This window comes from Gopherus evgoodei, chromosome 1 (assembly GCF_007399415.2).
Source record: "Gopherus evgoodei ecotype Sinaloan lineage chromosome 1, rGopEvg1_v1.p, whole genome shotgun sequence".
NCBI lineage: Eukaryota > Metazoa > Chordata > Testudines > Testudinidae > Gopherus > Gopherus evgoodei.
The window spans coordinates 339,901,770-339,925,236 of NC_044322.1; positions in this window are offsets into that span (position 1 = coordinate 339,901,770).

Genomic DNA, 23,467 nt, shown 5'->3' on the forward strand with positions numbered 1-23,467 from the left:
AACTGGACTTGGCAAAAGCTGGGCTGCATGTGCCAGCCAACCCTAACAACCCGGCGCCAATTATTGCTCCACAGCACAGGAAATTTCCCACCTACAAGGCAGGTGATGACATCGAGGCCTTCTTGGAAAATTTTGAAAGAGCCTGTCTTGGGTACAGCATCCCCGAAGACCAGTACATGGTAGAATTAAGGCCACAACTCAGTGGACCTTTAGCAGAGGTGGCAGCTGAAATGCCTAAGCAGCAAATGAATGACTATAAACTTTTTCAAACCAAGGCCAGATACAGAATGGGGATAACCCCAGATCATGCCCGTCGGCGCTTCAGAACCCAAAAGTGGAAACCAGAGGTGTCATTTCCCAAACACGCCTACTACATTGCAAAAAACTATGAGGCCTGGATAACAGGAAACAACGTTCAAACCTTGGAAGAACTGCACCTCCTCATACAAATGGAGCAGTTCTTGGATGGTCTTCCTGAAGACATCACACGGTACATACAAGATGGAAAACCCAAAGATCTCGCTGAGGCGGGGGAGATTGGAGCCAAATGGATGGAACTGGCAGAAAGCAAGAAAGCTACTGTCAAGGGGAACGATTACCCCAGGGGGCACACAGACCATAAACCCTACAACCGAGGACAGCCAAAGACTCCACATACCACCCAAGTAAAGCCACAGACACCCTACCCTTCCACCTCACCAGTCTCCAGTAACTCACCTCGGCCCAGTGACCCATCAGATGGAAGATGCTTTAAGTGTAATGAACTGGGACATATCAAGGCCAACTGTCCCAAGAACACCATGCGAGTGCAATTCATTACACCACCATCACACCAAAGATCCCCAGGCCCAGATGCCTCTCAAATACCCTTGGAGCGAAGGGAAAATTTGAGAGTGGGTGGAAAGAAGGTTACTGCGTGGAGAGACACGGGGGCACAAGTGTCAGCTATCCACCAATCCTTCATTGACCCCAAATTCATCAACCCAAAGGCCAAAGTGACAATTTACCCCTTCATGTCACAAGCTGTAGACTTGCCTACAGCTCAACTGCCTGTCCAGTACAAAGGCTGGTCAGGAATGTGGACTTTTGCAGTCTATGACAATTATCCTATCCCCATGCTACTGGGGGAAGACTTGGCCAGCCAGGTGAGGCGGGCCAAGAGAGTGGGAATGGTTACACGTAGCCAAACCAGGCAAGCTTCCAGACCTATTCCTGTTCCTGAGCCGTCCACAGAGGCCCCGTCTGTGTTACCAGAGACCCAGACAGAGGTAGTGGATCCAGATTCCATGCCAACCACTGAAACAGCCACAGCACCTCCAGTCCCAGGCCCGGAACTGGAACAGCAACCAGCACCAGCAATTGCAACCCCAGCTTCAAACTCAACGCCAGAGGGCGCCAGCGAGCCCAAACTGGCAGAAGCAACAGACAGCCATACCCAAAAGGCTCAGCCAGAGCCTGAAATACCCTCAGGTGCACCAGCGGAGAGCGGTTCACCAGCAACGGAAACAACCCCATCACCTACATCGCTTCCAGAGGGACCAAGCCCAAGTCCACAGTCTGAGGAAGAACTGGTGACCCCAGCCTCAAGGGAACAGTTACAGACTGAGCAGGAAGCAGATGACAGCCTTCAGAAAGCTTGGGCGGCGGCACGGAACACCCCACCGCCTCTCAGCTCTTCTAATTGATCCCAGTTTGTTATAGACCAAGGACTTTTATACAAGGAAATTCTTTCTGGTGGACACCGGGAAGAATGGCAGCCGCAAAAACAGTTGGTGGTTCCAACTAAGTACCGGGGGAAGCTCTTAAGCTTAGCCCATGATCATCCCAGTGGCCATGCTGGGGTGAACAGAACCAAGGACCGGTTGGGGAAGTCCTTCCACTGGGAGGGGATGGGCAAGGACGTTGCCAAGTATGTCCGGTCTTGTGAGGTATGCCAAAGAGTGGGAAAGCCTCAAGACCAGGTCAAGGCCCCTCTCCAGCCACTCCCCATAATTGAGGTCCCATTTCAGCGAGTAGCTGTGGATATTCTGGGCCCTTTCCCAAAAAAGACGCCCAGAGGAAAGCAGTACGTACTGACTTTAGTGGACTTTGCTACCCGATGGCCAGAAGCAGTAGCTCTAGGCAACACCAGGGCTAACACTGTGTGCCTGGCCCTAACAGACATCTTTGCCAGGGTAGGTTGGCCCTCCGACATCCTTACAGATTCAGGGTCTAAATTCCTGGCAGGGACCATGGAAAAACTGTGGGAAACTCATGGGGTGAATCACTTGGTTGCCAACCCGTACCACCATCAAACCAATGGCCTGGTGGAAAGGTTCAATGGAACTTTGGGGGCCATGATACGAAAATTCATCAACGAATTCTCCAGTAATTGGGACCTAGTGTTGCAGCAGTTGCTGTTTGCCTACAGGGCTGTACCACATCCCAGTTTAGGGTTTTCACCATTTGAACTTGTGTATGGTCACGAGGTTAAGGGGCCATTACAGTTGGTGAAGCAGCAATGGGAGGGGTTTACGCCTTCTCCAGGAACTAACATTCTGGACTTTGTAAGCAACCTACAAAGCACCCTCCGACACTCTTTAGCCCTTGCTAGAGAGAACCTAAAGGATGCTCAAGAAGAGCAAAAGGCCTGGTATGACAGACATGCCAGAGAACGTTCCTTCAAGGTAGGAGACCAGGTTATGGTCTTGAAGGCGCAACAGGCCCATAAGATGGAAGCATCATGGGAAGGGTCATTCACGGTCCAAGAGCGCCTGGGAACTGTAAACTACCTCATAGCATTTCCCAATTCCTCACTAAAACCTAGAGTTTACCATGTTAATTCTCTCAAGCCTTTCTATTCCAGAGACTTACAGGTTTGTCAGTTTACAGTCCAGGGAGATGATGCTGAGTGGCCTGACGGTGTCTACTACGACGGGAAAAAAGACGGTGGCGTGGAAGAGGTGAACCTCTCAACCACCCTGGAACGTCTGCAGCGGCGACAAATCAAGGAGCTGTGCACTAGCTTCGCCCCATTGTTCTCAGCCACCCCAGGACGGACTGAACGGGCATACCACTCCATTGATACAGGTAATGCTCACCCAATCAGAACCCCACCCTACCGGGTGTCTCCTCATGCCCAAGCTGCTATAGAACGGGAGATCCAGAACATGCTACAGATGGGTATAATCCGCTCATCTACCAGTGCATGGGCATCTCCAGTGGTTCTGGTACCCAAACCAGATGGGGAAATACGCTTTTGCGTGGACTACCGTAAGCTAAATGCGGTAACTCGTCCGGACAACTATCCAATGCCACGCACTGATGAGCTGTTGGACAAGTTGGGACGTGCCCAGTTCATCTCTACAATAGACTTAACCAAGGGGTACTGGCAAGTACCGCTAGATGAACCTGCCAAGGAGAGGTCAGCATTCGTCACCCATGCGGGGGTGTATGAATTCAATGTCCTTCCTTTCGGCCTTCGAAATGCACCCGCCACCTTCCAGAGGCTGGTAGATGGTCTACTAGCTGGACTGGGAGAATTTGCAGTTGCCTACCTCGATGATGTGGCCATTTTTTCAGACTCCTGGCCCGAACACCTACTACACCTGGAAAAGGTCTTTGAGCGCATCAGGCAGGCAGGACTAACTGTTAAGGCCAAAAAGTGTCAAATAGGCCAAAACAGAGTGACTTACCTGGGGCACCAGGTGGGTCGAGGAACCATAAACCCCCTACAGGCCAAGGTGGATGCTATCCAAAAGTGGCCTGTCCCACGGTCCAAGAAGCAGGTCCAATCCTTCTTAGGCTTGGCCGGATACTACAGGCGATTTGTACCACACTACAGCCAAATCGCTGCCCCATTGACTGACCTGACCAAAAAGACCCAGCCAAATGCCGTTAAGTGGACTAATGAGTGTCAAAAGGCCTTTACCCAGCTTAAGGTAATGTTCATGTCTGACCCTGTGCTCAGGGCCCCGGACTTTGACAAGCCATTCCTAGTAACCACGGATGCATCTGAGCGTGGTATAGGAGCAGTGCTCATGCAGGAAGCAACAGATCACAACTTCCATCCTGTCGTGTTTCTCAGCAAGAAACTGTCTGAGAGGGAAAGTCACTGGTCAGTCAGTGAAAAGGAATGCTATGCCATTGTGTACGCCCTGGAAAAGCTACGCCCATATGTTTGGGGACGGCGGTTCCAACTACAAACTGACCATGCTGCACTAAAGTGGCTTCATACTGCCAAGGGAAACAACAAGAAACTTCTTCGTTGGAGTTTAGCTCTCCAAAATTTTGATTTTGAAAATCAACACATCACAGGAGCTTCTAACAAAGTTGCTGATGCTCTCTCCCGTGAGAGTTTCCCAGAATTCAGTAGTTAAAAAGTGTTCTTAAAATGTAGAAGTCTGTTAGTTATATACTTAGGGGTATATGTAAAGGTGCATGTGTTGTATTCATCTGTTTATTTTCAAGTTCTAGAAGGAAATCGCCGCCAGTGAGCTTCCCCACTGTCTGCAATTTGGGGGGCGTGTCATAAACAGATAGCTAAGGGTTAATGTCTCTTTCACCTGAAGCACCTGACCAGAGGACCAATCAGGAAACCGGATTTTTTCAACTTTGGGTGGAGGGAAGTTTGTGTCTGAGTCTTTGTTTTCTGCCTGCCTGCTTTCTCTGAGCTTTGGAGAAGTAGTTCTGTTTTCTAATCTTCTGTTTCTAAGTGTAAGGACAAAGAGATCAGATAGTAAGTTCTATGGTTTCTTTTCTTTGGTATTTGCATGAATATAAGTGCTGGAGTGCTTTGATTTGTATTCTTTTTGAATAAGGCTGTTTATTCAATATTCTTTTAAGCAATCGACCCTGTGTTGTGTCACCTTAATACAGAGAGACCATTTGTATGTATTTTTTCTTTCTTTTTATATAAAGCTTTCTTTTAAGACCTGTTGGAGTTTTTCTTTACTTCAGGGAAATTGAGTCTGTACTCACCAGGGAATTGGTGGGAGGAAGAAATCAGGGGAAATCTGTGTGCGTTGGATTTGCTAGCCTGATTTTGCATTCCCTCTGGGGAATAGGAAAGTCCTTTTTGTTTCCAGGACTGGGAACGGAGAGGGGGAGTCACTCTGTTTGGATTCACAGAGCTTGTGTCTGTGTATCTCTCCAGGAGCACCTGGAGGGGGGAAGGGAAAAGGGATTATTTCCCTTTGTTGTGAGACTCAAGGGATTTGGGTCTTGGGGTCCCCAGGGAAGGTTTTTCAGGGGGACCAGAGTGCCCCAAAACACTCTAATTTTTTGGGTGGTGGCAGCAAGTACCAGGTCCAAGCTGGTAGCTAAGCTTGGAGGTTTTCATGCTAACCCCCATATTTTGGACGCTAAGGTCCAAATCTGGGACTAAGGTTATGACAACACTGTTCATCAATATCACTGTGAAATGTATGTACAGATACTAGGTAAGGAGTTATGTCTAAGAACTTAATGTTCTTAAAGTTAGTGTTGGGGGGGTTAGTCACCAGAAAAGGGGAAAAACAGATTTTCTGTCAGACAAGACATGTTCATTCACAGTGGGCTTCCTATCACCAGTGTGAACGGAATGAAGCATAGAGAACTTCAGGAAGAGAAAACCAGCAGGGGAAAGAACCTTACGTTGAGGTGCATTTCAAAGGTTGGTTCAATTATATTTGGGGGGCAGACAAGATGCTCGGACACCCTTCACTGAGTTATTTTGCTTCATCAATAAGAGCTCTCAACAAGACTTGGCTGAAAATGCTGGAGAGAGCTTTGAGTGAGGTAAGCGTCTCTGAACAAGAGAATAACTTGTTAGTGAAGTTGACTCTTTCTAGAACATGTTATGATTTTGTTTTATGTGTAACCATTTGTTTCCAATATTCTTACTCATTGTTACTTGATTCTCTGATTCTTGGTGATAAACTTATTCTTGTTTTCATTATAAATATATCCAAGTGCAGTGGTGTTAACTAAAGTAATGCTCCTGAGCTGAATTGTACAACCTGGTGTGTTCTGTTGCTTGGGGAACAGTTGGCCTGTAATTCTGTGGGTATTCAGTGGACAAGAGGCTGGACACTGTAGGACAAGCTCCAAGGACTGCCCGTACAGATACAGTGAGGTGTGCAGGGACCTGGAAAGTCCTGCTTGTGCAGTTAGACTGGTGGCTTGAGGGAGCTTACACGAGGGCTTCATGCTAAGGGCAGGTGGTGGTGAGGTGCCTCCCAACCCTGAATACCCCTGCGGAGCATCACATACAGTTATGCTGAATAGAATGAAGAAAGCAGTGGATGAAATAGTATGAGAAGGATGGGCTGAGTTTCATCCTGCATTGTGAATAGATATTTGCTCTTTGACAGATTATCAACACAGCTACTGTTTGGCAAAAATCCATCGTAATCAATTTTATCGACCCCCTGTAGAATAGGACTAGGAGCTACGGACTGATGGTCAAGCTGATCAACGTAATAGGGACATATGATGTCCAACATACGATGGAAATAGATACACACTATGATCGGATACAGGACTGGTGAATTGTTTGATATTGTGACTGGGGTTAGACAATAGTGTGTATTATTACCAATCCTCTCTGCATTAGCAATAGACTGGTGATAAAGTGAGTAATAAAAGACCTCATGAACGGTGTAAAATTGGATAATGAAGAAGAGTTACATAAGCTGACTTTGTCAATGACATTGCTTTACTAAATAAGTTAGGAAGAATGAATCTAAATGTATACTTGAGCATGAAGATAAAATTTACTCTGCAACAAACCTACCTCTTTACCCTTTGCAATAATTGTAAAGGGGGAAAATGCTGCAGTGATTAGTTCTACTAGCTTACATTGAATAGGTACCAAGATAAGAAAACATATTTAAAAAGTTTAAATTGTCAAAATATTTCTTAAAAATACCAATTACCATTCTAGGCCCTGATTTGGCAAAGCACTTAATCATATACTTACCTTTAAGCACGAGTAGTTCCAGTGACTTCCCAGCACTTGCTTAAATGTTTTGCTGAATCAGGTCCTTAGTTCTTGATTCTGTAACAGGCTGTATGCAGGCAGACCACTGAGGCTGTATGGAGCCATTTGCAGGACTGAGGTTTTAACATCTCCCATAGCTTTTAATCTCTCAGCCTCTCTTGATGAGCACTGCTATTTTACCACTACTTCTCTTTAGAAAGTCAAATCTGTTGATGCTTCTTGACAACGAATGCACGAAAGAGAGTGCAGAGAGAAAAGTGCTCAAGGCAGCCTCATGTGTAAGATACATTTTTCTTGTCAATAATAAAAGGTATGTAGAAAATACAAGTAATACATAAAAATACAAATATTGCATATACTGAACAACTGAATTACCAACAACAACAATTCTATTAATCCACAGAATTTCTCTTAGATTTTTGTGGACGTCTCCAGTCACTTTCAGGTATGTAAATTTGGGACACCATTTTCTTTGTTTACAACCTGATGGCCTGATCTTGCCTCCATTGAAATCAATGGGAACTTTGTCATCAACTTCAATGGAAGTAGAATGAAGATCTATATCGGAGAGGAGCAAAATGATGGGTTCCTGTTTCCTTAGTAGATACTACTGTATTATGATTATAATACGAATTTTAAAAGCAAGAAGACAAAGTTCCTGTCCAGTCTAAATAAAACATCTCTCATGGGATTTTCTGTAGCGTCAGAGAATTTTGAGGATGATCACAGTATTGCCATCTTCAAGGATTCAAAAATCATAAGTCACTCACCTCCCTGCAAAAAATCTTGAGGTTGGCTTAAAAATCATGAGATTTTAAAAATAGTAAATTTGGGGGTGTCTTTTAATTTGCCCTCTGTCTTTTGAGTCTTTAGGGTTCACATTCTCAGCAGTCTTAAGATTTATTTATTTACTTTTACTTGCTTTAAAAAAAATGAGATTCTTACACAATCACAGGATCCATGAGCTGGGACTTTAACAAAATCACCAAATATTATGAGACTCATGATTTTATAATGAGAGTTAGAAACACTTGGATCTGTTCATGTAGGCCCTGATCATGACAGATGGTGCATGCCTTCTGCAAGGATCTGGACACCAAGGGTTTCCATTGATGTCAATGGGAGATGGGGACATTCAGGATCTTATTAAACTATAGACACTGGTATTTACTTGAGATATAAGCACAAACTTTTGTGGGCCTCACTATTTCCCTCTCCACATCTTGATGTTTGTTTGTCAATATGTGATCATTTGTCCTTTTGAGAATATGAGCTGCAGTAAATAATCAAAATGAAGAAAATCATCTTCTGGAATTAAATGTGGATTCTGCTATCAAGAGTTACTTTATTTTCTAGGAAGGGATCAAACTACGGGACTTGCTTGCCAGGGTCTTATCTTATCCATTTCCAATAAATCTAAAAATACTGCATATTAGAGTTTTTAATTTTCATATCTGTTGCCAGGAATTCTCAGAATTTATGCATCTACTTTGTTGTTCTTGGCACAAGGGCACTTCCATTCTGTTGCCATTGTTATTTGGGCAGTCTGAAACAAGAGGTTGAGCATTTCCAAATCTATCTCTCTGTTAATGTATCCCAGCAATGCTGTTGCCACACTGGGATATATCCATACTTGAATTACAGGAAAAAATTTTTGGCGGGGACCCTGCTGCTTTAGGGGCTACCTCACTTCTTTCTTATGATCCCCTTTAAGTCCCACTACCGTTTAAATTAAAGCAAGCGACTTGCCATTCATGAGCCCCCTACTTCCCCCCCATAATTTGTACACCAAATTATATCTGAATTTAATGGGGCATGATTGGGGCGGCTCCAGGCACCAGCACACCAAGCGCGTGTCTGGGGCGGCAAGCCACGGGGGGGCGCTCTGCTGGTCACCGTGATGGTGGCAGGCAGGTTGCCTTCGGCGACATGCCTGCGGAGGGTCCGCTGGTCCTGCAGCTTCAGTGGACCTCCCGCAGGCATGCCACCGAATCCGTGGGACCGGGAACCTGCCGCAGGCAAGCTGCCGAAGGCAACCTGCCTGCCGTGCTTGGGGCGGCAAAATACCTAGAGCCACCCCTGGGCATGATCAAACTGAAATCTAATCAGTTTTTTTTTAAATGAGCTATTTTTTTTTTTTTAGGTCCTACACTTGTTCCTGAGATTCCTTACCAATTTGTGTAGTTTTACAGTCTTGTCTTCTAATTTTAACACTGTTTCTCCACCTCATTGCCGTGGGAAAGACCCACACAAACAAAAGACAAAGATTACTAACTTCCTACATAGGAGAAGTCAAATGCACAAAACAACAATCTGAAAAATTACATTTTTTTCTGTAATCTCTTTCATTACAACATTTACTTGTAACCATAGCAAGTAAAACTTCAGTTGGCAAATGGATGATGATTTTTAAGTAGCTGGTAGCTGGTTATGGAGGTTTTAGAATATTTGTAAACCAGCTTCCAAAGTATTTTCGCTCCTGGGAAATGCCACCAAGTGTATGCATTTCCCCAATGCTCTGCATTCTCTACAGCAGAAAGTATCTATTTGGACTATCCTGTGTCACATATATAAAATAGGCTTTACAAAAGCATTTGTAATATGTGCTAAAGTGTGAGGTACAGATTGCAGTTTTGTGGGTTTTTGGCAAATGAAAAACTTCAATAATTGTTTAGATAACATATTTAGAATGTTTTTGGCAAAAAAAAAAAATAGGAGTGAGGATTGCCAAAAGAATTGGGAAAAAATTAGTCTATTGTACTTCATAATAAAAACAACACAGATTTTCAATTTTTCCCAAAGTTCTCACTTTTTGTTCTGATGAGAAGTTATTTTAACTGAATTTGAGAGAATCTTTTATGTCCACAAAATGGACTTTAAGAGATAAGGAGACACCTTGTCAGCTGAGATAAAGTTGATTATTGGTGTCTCAAATATAAGACAAGACAAGGAAAGATTCTAAATAAAAGCTCAGAAAGAGGATTTTCCCCCCAATATATAGAAAAGAGATTTCTTTTAAATTTTCAAATCTAAGCCCTTGCACCTATACTGCATAATTGTTCATCTCCCTACAAGTTAAGAAAACAGAAGAATTCTCCTCCCAACAAAACTAAACAAATTATAAAGACAAATCACTCTTTTCTGGAATGTCAAGTTTGCAAAGAAGGGATGCTGTGGGTCGGGGAGGTATGACTGACTCATCACCATAGTATTGAGTGCCAAATAGGGTAGTTAAGTGTCTTACAGATTTGTCATTAATGCATTCTGCTCATCACCATTCTTTGTTGGGCAGCTTTCTTACTCTTTTCTTTTCTTTTTCTGTGGTTATTCCTTGTCTTTCATTATTGCTGGAAGACTTTTCCAACAATGCATGCCTGAGAACATACGTTGGCTCAGTCTTATCTCTTCCAAGTACGTCATTCCACAGGCAAGGGCTTGAAACAAAGAACTCCTTATCTCTCTGGCTTTCAAGAATTTAGCCTTGGATGCTCACAGTTATACTGCACCAGAGAACAACAAGCACTCAAACATGATGATGGGCAAGGCATGAGAACTAGACAGAAGAGTGCAGCTGTCATCTCTGATGTAACCGGGGCATAGCTCAGTTCGTTCTAGTTTTGAGTAAATGGGCTCAGGCGGGAATACTACTATTACTCATTTATTTAGGTAATATGTTAAAAGAAGCCATTTTCACAGCCATGAGCCATTAATAGAAATGTAGGGCTGGAAAGGACCTTAAAAGATCGCCTAGTCCACCCACCCCCCATGCTGAAATGATTCCGTGTATACCTAGACCAGGGATTGGCAACCTTTGGCACGCAGCTCGCCAGGGAAAGCTCCTGGCAGGCTGGGCCGGTTTTTTACCTGCAGTGTCCATAGGTTTGGCCAATCGCAGCTCCCACTGGCTGCTGTTCGGCAGGGGCTGTGGGAAGCGGTGGCCAGTACATCCTTTGGCCCACGCCGCTTCCTGCAGCCTGCATTGGCCAGGAGAGGCAAACCGTGGCCAGTGGGAGCTGCGATTGGCCAAACTTGCAGATGCTTCAGGTAAACAAAGTGGCCTGGGCCACGCGCCAAAGGTTGCTGATCTTTGGTGTTTATCTAACCACAACCTCCCTTGGTAATCTGTTCCAGTACTTTACTATCCTTATAGTTAGAAAGTTTTTCCTAATACCTAACCTAAATTTCCCTTGCTGCAGATTAAGCCTATTGCTTCTTTCCTACCTCTGTGGACATGAAGAATTGATGACAGTCCTTTTTATAACAGCCTTTAACATATTTGAAGACACTACTCCAGCTGAGGCCCCACCAGGGCCAAGCTCCGCAGGAGAATTACCTCTTTTGTCTTACATATAACAATCCTGTTAACGCACCCCAGAACATTAGCCTTTTTCTCAACTGCATCATACTGTTGGCTCATATGCAATGTATGCTCCATCATACTCCCAGATTCTTTTCTGTAGTACTACTGCCTAGCCAGTTATTCCCAATTTTGTATATGTGCATTTGATTTTTCCTTCCCAAGTGTAGCACTTTGCACTTGTCTTTACTGAATTTCATCTTGCTGATTTCAAACCAATTTCTTCAATTTACTGAGATAATTTTGAATTCTAATCCTGTCCTTCAAAGGGCTTACAAATCCTCCGATCTCGGTGTAATCCGCAGACTTTATAAACATACTTTCATCTCCATTATTCAAGCCATTAGTGAAAATATTGAATAGGAACAGACGCGGGACACACCCCGAGGGACCCAACAAGATACATACTTTCATTTTGACCATCAGTGCTTAGATCAGAGATGGGCAAACTATGGCCCGAGGGCCACATCTGACCCATGGGATCCTCCTGCCGGCCCCTGAGCTCCTGGCCCTGGAGGCAAGCCCCCAGCTCCTCCCCCACTGTTCCCCTTCTCCCACACCTTTAGCTCACTGCGCCTGGTGCTCTGGACAGTGTGGCTGTAGCGCCACCAGCCACTGGTGCTCCAGGCAGCGCAGTAAGGGGGCAGGGAGCAGTGGGGGTTTGATAGAGGGCAGGGGAGTTCAGGGTGGTGGTCAGGGGGCGGGGTTGTGGATAGGGGTTCAGGTGGTCAGAGAGCAGGGAACAGGGGGTTGAATGGGGGCAGGGGTCCCAGGGGAGCAATCAGGAAGGAGAAGGGGGGTTGAATGGGGCAGCAGGAGGCAGTCAGGGGCAGGGATTCCAGGGGCGGTCAGGGAGAAGGGGTGGTTGGATGGGGCAGGGGTTCTGGGGGGGGCATCAGGAAGGAGAAGAGGGGTTGGATGGGGCAGTGGGGGGCAGTCAGGGGTGAGGGGTCCAGGAGCAGTCAGGGGACACGGAGGGGTGGATGGGGCAGGGGTCCTGGGGGGGCTGTCAGGGAGCGAGAAGCAGGGGGTGAGTCAGATGGGGGCGGGAGCCTGGCCACACTTGGCTTGTTGGGGAAGCATAGCCTTCCCTAACCGGCCCTCCATAAAATTTTGGAAACTTGATGTGGCCCTCAGGCCAAAAAGTTTGCCCGCCCCTGACTTAGAACCATTAGTAACTACTCTGAATGGTTTTTTTTCAGCCGTGCCCTTCTCAAGTCCTCTGGGACCTCAACCATCCTCCATGAGTTCTGAAAATATTTGCTAATAGTTTTGAGATGGCATCAACTAGTTCCTTAAGTATCTTAGGGTGAATTTCATCAGGCCCTGCTGACTTTAATACATCTAAATATGTGTTAATCTGTTTTTTCCCTAGTCTGGCTTGTGTTCCTTCCTCTGTGTTGTTCATATTAATTGTGTTAAGCATCTGGTCACAATTAACCTTTTTAGTACAGACTGAAGCAAAATAGGCATTAAACACTTCAGCTTTCTCGGTGTATCCTATTATTAGCCCTTCTTTCCTGCTAAGTAGCAGACCTACACTTTCCTTTGTCTTTCTTTTGCTCCTAATGTATATAGACCCTATTCTTGTTGCTTTGCACATCCCTTACTAGGTGTAACTCATTTTATGCCTTAGGGCATGTCTACTCATACAGCGCTGAAGACACTGTACGCTGATGGAGAGAGGTCTCCTTTTGTCATAATAAAACCACTTCCATGAACAGCTGAAGCTGTGTCGACATGAGAACCTCTATCATGTCACCCCTGTTTTTCCCCCCTCTTATCTTCACCCTGTGACTTTCAACTGGTTTGCCTCTTATCTCCTTCTGGAGCTCAGAACAAATGACCGTGTTCTTGGCTGTAGTGGTCTGGCTGCCTCCTGGGGGCCTCCCTGTGGCCTAGGGTTACACTACAGCCAGCCTGCCTTAGTTTTCCTTCTTGGATTGTTCAAGAAACTCAAAAAATGCTTCTGTCCATTCCCAGCCCTTCTTGGCTTGTGCTTTATTACATTAGCGAACAGGAGCTGCTAACAGGGAGTTTTGCAAGGGAGTTTGGAAGGGGAGTAGGAAGGGGGGGGTCCCTTGTCGGTCTCATTTGTGACCCTTCGGTCCCCTGAACCCATAACCTGAGCCACATCAAAAACCTTTCTGTTTACAGCAGAGAGGAGCGGACAGGGAACTGTAGACGGGAACTTGCGAGAGTTTGACAGAGGGAGGCTTACAATGGTGAGGAGGACCCGCAACACCTGTGCCAGCACTGCTTCTGTCTCCTCCACCTGCGCCTGTAGCCAGACAGAGCACCAAAGCATGGATGCTTTTACCCAGATTCTGGTGTGGGCTTGCAAAGACTGTAATTTGCAATTTCCACTTACTGATATCCAGGCTGGGGGTGGCATCCAATGTGAAAGGTGCCTACTGGTGGAATCTCTCAGGCAGCAGGTGGGAGAGCTACAGGAGGAGGTGGCCAGGCTGAGGAACATCTATGTCCATGAGCAATTCCTGGACAGTATCCATGTGGAGACAGCTGATGGAGCTGTCCCAGTTGACAGGACTACCGACACTCCAGTGGAGGAGGAGATGCCTCAGGGTGTGTCTGACACACCAGTGGAGGAGGAGGCTCAGGGTGGACACAGCCAGCTGGTTACTTCTAGCAGCAGGCAGTGCTCCACCGCTGCTGCGAACCCTCCTGCTGTGGTAAAAGATAACCATTATGCTCTTCTTGATACAGGAGAGAAGAAATCACCCCCAGCAGTTAAGGGGGTGAAGCCTCGTACCCCTAAGGCTGGGAGGTCTGCTGCCACCACTGATAAGAAACGTAGGGTAGTGGTGGTTGGAGACTCTCTGCTGAGGGGGACGGAGACACCCATCTGTCGCCCTGACCGTTCATCCCGGGAGGTATGCTGCCTGCCAGGGGCCCGTATCCGAGATGTTACAGAGGCTTTGTCGAGGATTATCCGGCCTTCTGACTACTATCCCATGCTACTCATCCATGTGGGCACAAATGATACTGCGAGGTGTGATGCTGAGCAGATCAAGAGTGACTACAGGGCTCTGGGAGTACGGGTTAAGGAGTTTGGAGCGCAGGTGGTATTCTCTTCGATTCTTCCTGTTGAAGGTAGGGGTCCGGGCAGAAACAGATGCATCGTGGAGGTGAATGCCTGGCTGCGAAGATGGTGTCGCCAGGAGGGCTTTGGCTTCCTCGACCACGGGATGCTATTTGAGGAAGGACTGCTAGGAACAGATGGCGTTCACCTTTCGAAGCGGGGAAAGGCCTTATTTGCGCACAGACTGGCTAACCTAGTAAGGAGGGCTTTAAACTAGGTTCGACAGGTAAGTGGGGAACAAGACCTGGGAGATGGGTTGGAAACAGGAGGGAGCACGGGCTATAATAGCAGAGAGGAAGGAGGGTCAGGGCAAAGCTGGGAGGCAAGATCAAACCAGTATCTTAGATGCCTTTATACAAATGCAAGAAGTATGGGTAATAAGCAGGAAGAACTGGAAGTGCTAATAAATAAATACAACTATGACATTATTGGCATTACTGAAACTTGGTGGGATAATACACATGACTGGAATGTTGGTGTGGATGGGTATAGTTTGCTCAGGAAGGATAGACAGGGGAAAAAGGGAGGAGGTGTTGCCTTATATATTAAAAATGTACACACTTGGACTGAGGTGGAGATGGACGTAGGAGACGGAAGGGTGGAGAGTCTCTGGGTTAGGCTAAAAGGGGTAAAAAACACAGGTGATGTCGTGCTGGGAGTCTACTACAGGCCACCTAATCAGATGGAAGAGGTGGATGAGGCTTTTTTCAAACAACTAACAAAATCATCCAAAGCCCAAGATTTGGTGGTGATGGGGGACTTCAACTATCCAGATATATGTTGGGAAAATAACACCGCGGGGCACAGACTATCCAATAAGTTCCTGGACTGCATTGCAGACAACTTTTTATTTCAGAAAGTTGAAAAAGCTACTAGGGGGGGAAGCTGTTCTTGACTTGATTTTAACCAATAGGGAGGAACTTGTTGAGAATTTAAAAGTAGAAGGAAGCTTGGGCGAAAGTGATCATGAAATCATAGAATTTGCAATTCTAAGGAAGGGTAGAAAGGAGTACAGCAGAATAGAGACAATGGATTTCAGGAAGGCGGATTTTGGTAAGCTCAGAGAGCTGATAGGCAAGGTCCCATGGGAATTAAAACTGAGGGGAAAAACAACTGAGGAAAGTTGGCAGTTTTTCAAAGGGACGCTATTAAGGGTCCAAAAGCAAGTTATTCCGATGGTTAGGAAAGATAGAAAATGTGGCAAAAGACCACCTTGGCTTACCCTTGAGATCTTGCGTGACCTACAAAATAAAAAGGCGGCATATAAAAAATGGAAACTAGGTCAGATCACGAAGGATGAATATAGGCAAATAACACAGGAATGCAGAGGCAAGATTAGAAAAGCAAAGGCACAAAATGAACTCAAACTAGCTATGGGAATAAAGGGAAACAAGAAGACTTTTTAGCAATACATTAGAAGCAAGAGGAAGACTAAGGACAGGGTAGGCCCACTGCTCAATGAGGAGGGGGTAACAGTAACGGGAGACTTGGAAATGGCAGAGATGCTTAATGACTTCTTTGTTTCGGTCTTCACTGAGAAGTCTGAAGGAATGTCTAGTATAGTGAATGCTTACGGGCAGAGGGTAGGTTTAGAAGAGAAAATAAGGAAATAGCAAGTAAAAAAGCACTTAGAAAAGTTAGATGCCTGCAAGTCACCAGGGCCTGATGAAATGCATCCTAGAATACTCAAGGAGTTAATAGAGGAGGTATCTGAGCCTCTAGCTATTATCTTTGGGAAATCATGGGAGACGGGGGAGATTCCAGAAGACTGGAAGGGGGCAAATATAGTGCCCATCTATAAAAAGGGAAATAAAAACAACCCGGGAAACTACAGACCAGTTAGTTTAACTTCTGTGCCAGGGAAGATAATGGAGCAGGTAATCAAAGAAATCATCTGCAAACACTTGGAAGGTGGTAAGGTGATAGGGAATAGCCAGCATGGATTTGTAAAGAACAAATCATGTCAAACTAATCTGATAGCATTCTTTGATAGGATAACGAGCCTTGTGGATAAGGGAGAAGCGGTGGATGTGATATACCTAGACTTTAGTAAGGCATTTGATACAGTTTCGCATGATATTCTTATAGATAAGCTAGGAAAGTACAATTTAGATGGGGCTACTATAAGGTGGGTGCATAACTGGCTGGATAACCGTACTCAGAGAGTAGTTGTTAATGGCTCCCAATCCTGCTGGAAAGGTATAACAAGTGGGGTTCCGCAGGGGTCTGTTTTGGGACCGGTTCTGTTCAATATCTTCATCAACGATTTAGATGTTGGCATAGAAAGTACGCTTATTAAGTTTGCGGACGATACCAAACTGGGAGGTATTGCAACTGCTCTGGAGGACAGGGTCAAAATTCAAAATGATCTGGACAAATTGGAGAAATGGTCTGAGGTAAACAGGATGAAGTTCAATAAAGATAAATGCAAAGTGCTCCACTTAGGAAGAAACAATCAGTTTCACACATACAGAATGGGAAGAGACTGTCTAGGAAGGAGTAAGGCAGAAAGAGATCTAGGGGTCATAGTGGACCACAAGCTTAATATGAGTGAACAGTGTGATACTGTTGCAAAAAAAGCAAACATGATTCTGGGATGCATTAACAGGTGTGTTGTAAACAAGACACGAGAAGTCATTCTTCCGCTTTACTCTGCGCTAGTTAGGCCTCAACTGGAGTATTGTGTCCAGTTCTGGGCACCGCATTTCAAGAAAGATGTGGAGAAATTGGAGAGGGTCCAGAGAAGAGCAACAAGAATGATTAAAGGTCTTGAGAACATGACCTATGAAGGAAGGCTGAAGGAATTGGGTTTGTTTAGTTTGGAAAAGAGAAGACTGAGAGGGGACCTGATAGCAGTTTTCAGGTATCTAAAAGGGTGTCATCAGGAGGAGGGAGAAAACTTGTTCACCTTGGCCTCCAATGGTAGAACAAGAAGCAATGGGCTTAAACTGCAGCAAGGGAGATTTAGGTTGGACGTTAGGAAAAAGTTCCTAACTGTCAGGGTAGTTAAACACTGGAATAGATTGCCTAGGGAAGTTGTGGAAACTCCATCGCTGGAGATATTTAAGAGTAGGTTAGATAAATGTCTATCAGGGATGGTCTAGAAGGTATTTGGTCCTGCCATGAGGGCAGGGGACTGGACTCGATGACCTCCCAGGTCCCTTCCAGTCCTAGAGTCTATGAGTCTATGAGTCTATTAACAAACACTGAAAATAAAGTTTTCAAGTTCATCCAAAAGTTCACACAAACAAAGATTTCTCTTCCTCCTCCCAGGCCTTCCTGCTTTGGGTTTTTCCTGCTTTGGCAGGCCACGCCCAGGCCTTATCTGGCTGGAGTCTAAGTCCAAACTCCCAGGACTCTGCTGGAGCCCATTCGCTGCTAGCAGCCTCTAATCCCTGAACATTCCCCGCCCCTTCATTGCAGCCTCCTGCTGCTCTTTGTAGGACAATCAGCCTGATCTCTCTGAGGTGCAGTTGTTCTGTGGTCAGTATTGGCTCACCCCAGCCTCCAAGGGGTGAGCTACTCTGTAACATCAACATGCAATGCAACATCTCCTCCCTTTTTCCCTTGCCTGTCCTTCTGAACAAGCTACATTCCTCTGTATCAATATTTCATTCAGGAAATGTATTCCACCAAGTCTCTGTGATGCCCATTAAATCGCAATTTAGCATGTGTACTGACTTCCAGTTCTTCCTGTTTGTTCCTCATAGTTCTTGCATTTGTGCATAAACTGTCACAGTTCAGGGCAACTGCACCTGTATTTCCCTCTGTGGTCCAGTGACAGCACCCACTTCCAGTTCCCAACCATCATTCACATCTCTCTCCCCCATGACTGGCGTTTTTCAAGGATCACAGTTCCCTGCCTACAGTGTGTTATTCCCAGCAAGCCAGACTGCCTAAACAGGAGAGCGCCTGCACTTTGCTCCCTCTTCAGAGGCTATGAACAGCACTATTGCCCACAATTAATTTAACCACACAGCTCTTTCTCAGCTCATGTTCACCTCTGCCTAGTCGTACTATGTCCAGTCATAACAACTTGGGCTGTTATCTCAACAGACCTCACAAACTGAACAGGGGCAGGCCTGGTCAGTACTTAGAACAGGTGCAACTGTGGTGCTTCCTTCAACATTCCCTCCCGGTGTTGGGAAGTTATTTGAAGGAGGCAACCCAACCAGGATGCAAAAATTTCTACTGTTTTTTTTCTAAATAGTCACAAACCAAACCAAAAAAAGTTATTCAACATTATAGCTTCTGTCATCCAAAAAGTATTTCAGAAATTGTTACTCTCCCATTACCCTAGATGGTCATCCAGAAAGCCTAAGTCTGTTCATAACCCAGACGTGGGCTCATCCATTTGAGTTCGCTTATCTCCTATAACTAGAATAGGCCTCTGAGTCCTGCTTCCCAGTTTAATGAATCTCACCTCAAGGTTAGGCACAATTCTCTACCTGGATCAGGAAATCTGGCAGGCTGACAGCTTTGCTCTGGATTGTTGGAAACAGTAAATTAAGAAAGTTCTGCTGAGTTCCAAAAGATCCTTCTGGAAATCAAGGAGTCTATGACTAGACAAATCTCCATTGTTTTTAAGAACGTAAGAACGGCCATACTGGGTCAGATCAAAGGTCCATCTAGCCCAGTATCCGGTCTTCTGACAGTGGACAGTGCCAGGTGCCCCAGAGGGAATGAACAGAACAGGTATCATCAAGTGATCCATCCCTGTTACCCATTCCCAGCATCTGGCAACAGAGGCTAGGGACGCCCTCCCTATCCATCCTGGCTGATAGCCATTGATGAACCTATCCTCCATGAATTTATCTAGTTCTTTTTTGAACCCTGTTATAGTCTTGGCCTTCACAACATTCTCTGGCAAGGAGTTCCACAGGTTGACTGTGTGTTGTGTGAAAAAATACTTCCTTTGGTTTTCCTGCACTATCTGCTACCTTAGGAACAGAAAAACTGTATTGAACTATTGGGAGCCACTAAGCTGCCTCATCTTTCTACTTACTGATTCACAGGTGAACAGTCTTTGTTTACCCTACAGTACCTTTCTGAAAAGATTGCTGCATGTTCCTTTGTATTGCTATGGGATATGAATCTTGTTCTCACAAAACTCATGAGGTCTCCTTTCAAACCTTTGTCAGACTTTTCTCTCTACCATCTCTCTGTGATGACAGCATTCCTCATAACCGTAACATCAGCCCAGAGAGTTAGGGAGACTCAGGTCTAATAACTGATCTATACATAGTTCCATGAGGATGAAATGGGCCTGTATCCTTGTGATGTTATATTCAGGACATTCATGGTTGTGAGCCACGGTTAGCAATTGTGAACTTTACTCTCTGTCACATCAGTCTTTCTGCTTCACCAGCAAACTTTGAGACTTTGCCAGTCTTAACTTTGCCTAATTCCTGAATTCCCCAGAGACATCTCTCTGCAGCATCCAGTCCCTTTCACTGTGACACTGACAGAACTGGTCAGTTTGCTGCCTCCAAAGAGACAGTGTATAAACCAACCTGTTAAGCTAGCTGAAGACTCACACCTCACTTTAATACAAAGCAGTGAGATGTTTTTCTAATAACACAAGAATACATTTGTTAACAAAACAGAGATTTAAGTGATACTAAGAGAAAAAAAACAGTATGGTTACAAACAAAATGGTTACATGCTTTCTAGGGACTAAAACTTAATTTTAGCAAGTCTTTGCCTAAGCAGTTTCCTTACCCACAAGTAGTTACCAACATCTTTAGCCCTTCAGAGTAGGGGATCCTACTTTCATAGGCTCGTTGGTTGTTATACCCTATGTCCCATAAGTGATGGATAATACAAATATCTATTTGCTCCCCTTATATCACCCAAAGTCAGTTGTCTCTGCTTCAAGATCCAGGAAGGCATCCTGGGGTGCATACTTTGTCCCACAGGGAGCTCACTAAGATTCTGCCTGTTTGTTAGCTTGATTGCTTTGTTTACCTTATATGTAAATGTACTTTCATAGTCCTCTGCCTGCAGTGAAGCCAGTGAGACAGGCAAATCCACATGCCTTTGTCTAGGCTTTGTCAGGCTTGGTGTACACACTGCCTCCTAAACACATTATAATACCATAGTTCCAACACATGCGGATACCAGCTTATACACAACCCATACATGCATACATCCCACAATGATTTTTGGGACTGGTATGTAATCAGTGTACATATGATATCTTACATGACACTTTTTAGACATCTTTTATGACAACAGTGTGTTGGGGCATTGTGTGTCAGGAATGATGTGAGTTAAAATATGGTGGGCCTGCTGCCAGCTGGCATGGAGGGGCTCCCATGGTCTCAGTCTCAATCCAGAATCCTGTGCAAAGTTATTGTGAATTTCCATTTTAATCAGACCATTAATTGGTCTGTGTTTTTCCACTGAGCCTCATTTATATCCAGGCAGATGCTCCATACTTTAGATGCCCAAAGAGCCTTAAGTAATTATCAATATAGGACAAGGATAAAATCTTCAAAAGCATCTAAGTGATTTAAGAGCCTAAATCCCATTTTCCAAAGTGACTTAGACCAGGTCAAGAAACTTTTGCTGATGTAATGATGTCGGTTGGGGTGTGACTCTTTACAACATTTTTGTAACAGCAAAGACCCTCAATACACAGTTATACCAGCAAAAGAGCCCTTCTGTCAGTTTAGCAGATTTTTTTCTGGGAACTGGTATAAGCTACACCAGCAAAATAACTCTTTTGCTGGTATAAGATGTGTTTCTGCTAGGGGTTTTGCTGTTATAGCAATATCTGTATAGCTGTACCAGCAAACCCTTTCTAGGGGTACGTCTACACTACAGGATTATTCCGATTTTACACAAACCGGTTTTGTAAAACAGATTGTATACAGTCGAGTGCACGCGGCCACACGAAGCACAATAATTCGGCAGTGTGCGTCCATGTACCAAGGCTAGCGTCGATTTCTGGAGCGTTGCACTGTGGGTAGCTATCTCGTAGCTATCCCATAGTTCCCGCAGTCTCCCCCGCCCATTGGAATTCTGGGTTGAGATCCCAATGCATGATGGTGCAAAAACAGTGTCGCGGGTGATTCTGGGTAAATGTCGTCACTCATTCCCTCCTCCGTGAAAGCAACGGCAGACAATCATTTCACGCCCTTTTTCCCTGGATTGCCCTGGCAGACGCCATAGCATAGCAACCATGGAGCTCGTTTTGCCTTTTGTCACTGTCACCGTATATGTACTGGATGCCGCTGACAGAGGCGATACTGCAGTGCTACACAGCAGCATTCATTTGCCTTTGCAAGGTAGCAGAGATGGTTACCAGTCGTTCTGTACTGTCCGCTGTACCAGTGTAAATTGGTGATGAGATGACAGTTATCAGTCATTCTGTACCATCTGCTCCTGTCATGGGTGCTCCTGGCTGGCCTCGCTGAGGTTGGCCAGGGACACAAAGACAAAAATAGGAATGACTCCCCGGGTCATTCCCTCCTTTATGTTTTATCTAAAAATAGAGTCAGTCCTGCCTAGAATATGGGGCAAGTGTACTAGAGAACCAGTGTAACAGAGAACCAGAGAGCACAGCCGCTCCGTGTCAGATCCTGCAGAAGTGATGAGCTGCATGCCATTCTAGGGGGTGCCCCTGCAACAACCCCGCCCGTTGCTTCCCTTCTCCCCCAACCCTCCTGGGCTACCGTGGCAGTGTCCCCCCATTTGTGTGATGAAGTAATAAAGAATGCAGGAATAAGAAACACTGAGTTTTTAGTGAGATAAAATGAAGGGGAAGCAGCCTCCAGCTGCTATGATAGTCCAGGCAGGACATTAAATGGTAGGGGGAAGGGGAGCCCAGCATCCCACTGCTATGATAGTCCAGGCAGTACAGAATCTTTTCTTTAGACATGAAAGGGGGGGGCTGATGGATCTCAGCCCCCAGTTGCTATGATGAGGATGGTTACCAGCCGTTCTGTACCATCTGCCGGGAATGACGTGGAGTCATTCCTATTTTTACCCAGGCACCCCTGGCCGACCTCACCTGAGGCCAGCCAGGAGCACTCACGGGATGATGACAAGGACAGCTATCAGTCCTTTTGTACTATACCGTCTGCCACTGGGGAGGGGAGGGGAGAGGATGCTGCTGTTCAGTGCTGTGGCACCGTGTCTATCAGCAGCATGCAGTAGACATAGAGTGACATTGAAAACAGTCAAGAAACGATTTTTTCCCCTTTTCTTTCATGGGGGGGGTGTAAATTGACGAGATGTACCCTGAACCACCCCGGACAATGTGTTTGACCCTACAGGCATTGAGAGCTCAGCCAAGAATGCAAATACTTTTTGGAGACTGCGGGGACTGTGGAATAGCTGGAGTCCTCAGTCCCCTGTCCTTCCCTCCATGAGCGTCCATTTGATTCTTTGGCTTTCCATTACACTTGTCACACAGCACTGTGCTGTGGACTCTGTATCATAGCCTGGAGATTTTTTTCAAATGCTTTGGCGTTTTGTCTTCTGTAACAGAACTCAGATAGAACAGATTTGTCTCCCCATACAGCAATCAGATCCAGTATCTCCCATATGGTCCATGCTAGTGCTCTTTTTGGATTTGGGACTGCATCGCCACCCGTGCTGATCAGAGCTCCACGCTGGGCAAACAGGAAATGCAATTCAAAAGTTCGCGGGGCTTTTCCTGTCTACCTGGCCAGTGCAGCCGAGTTCAGATTGCTTTCCAGAGAGGTCACAATGGTGCACTGTGGGATACCGCCCGGAGGCCAATACTGTCGATTTGCGGCCACACTAACCCTAATCCGACATGGCAATACCGATTTCAGCGCTACTCCTCTCGTCAGGGAGGAGTACAGAAACCGGTTTAAAGAGCCCTTTATATCGATATTAAGGGTCTCGTTGTGTGGACGGGTGCAGGGTTAAATCAGTTTAACACTGCTAAATTCAGTTTAAACACTTAGTGTAGACCAGGCCTAGGGAAGACAAGCACTTTGCCGTTTAAGAGCCAAGCACAACTCAGCTCAGTCTAAGATCGCTTCCACAACATGCCTTTACTCTACCTTCA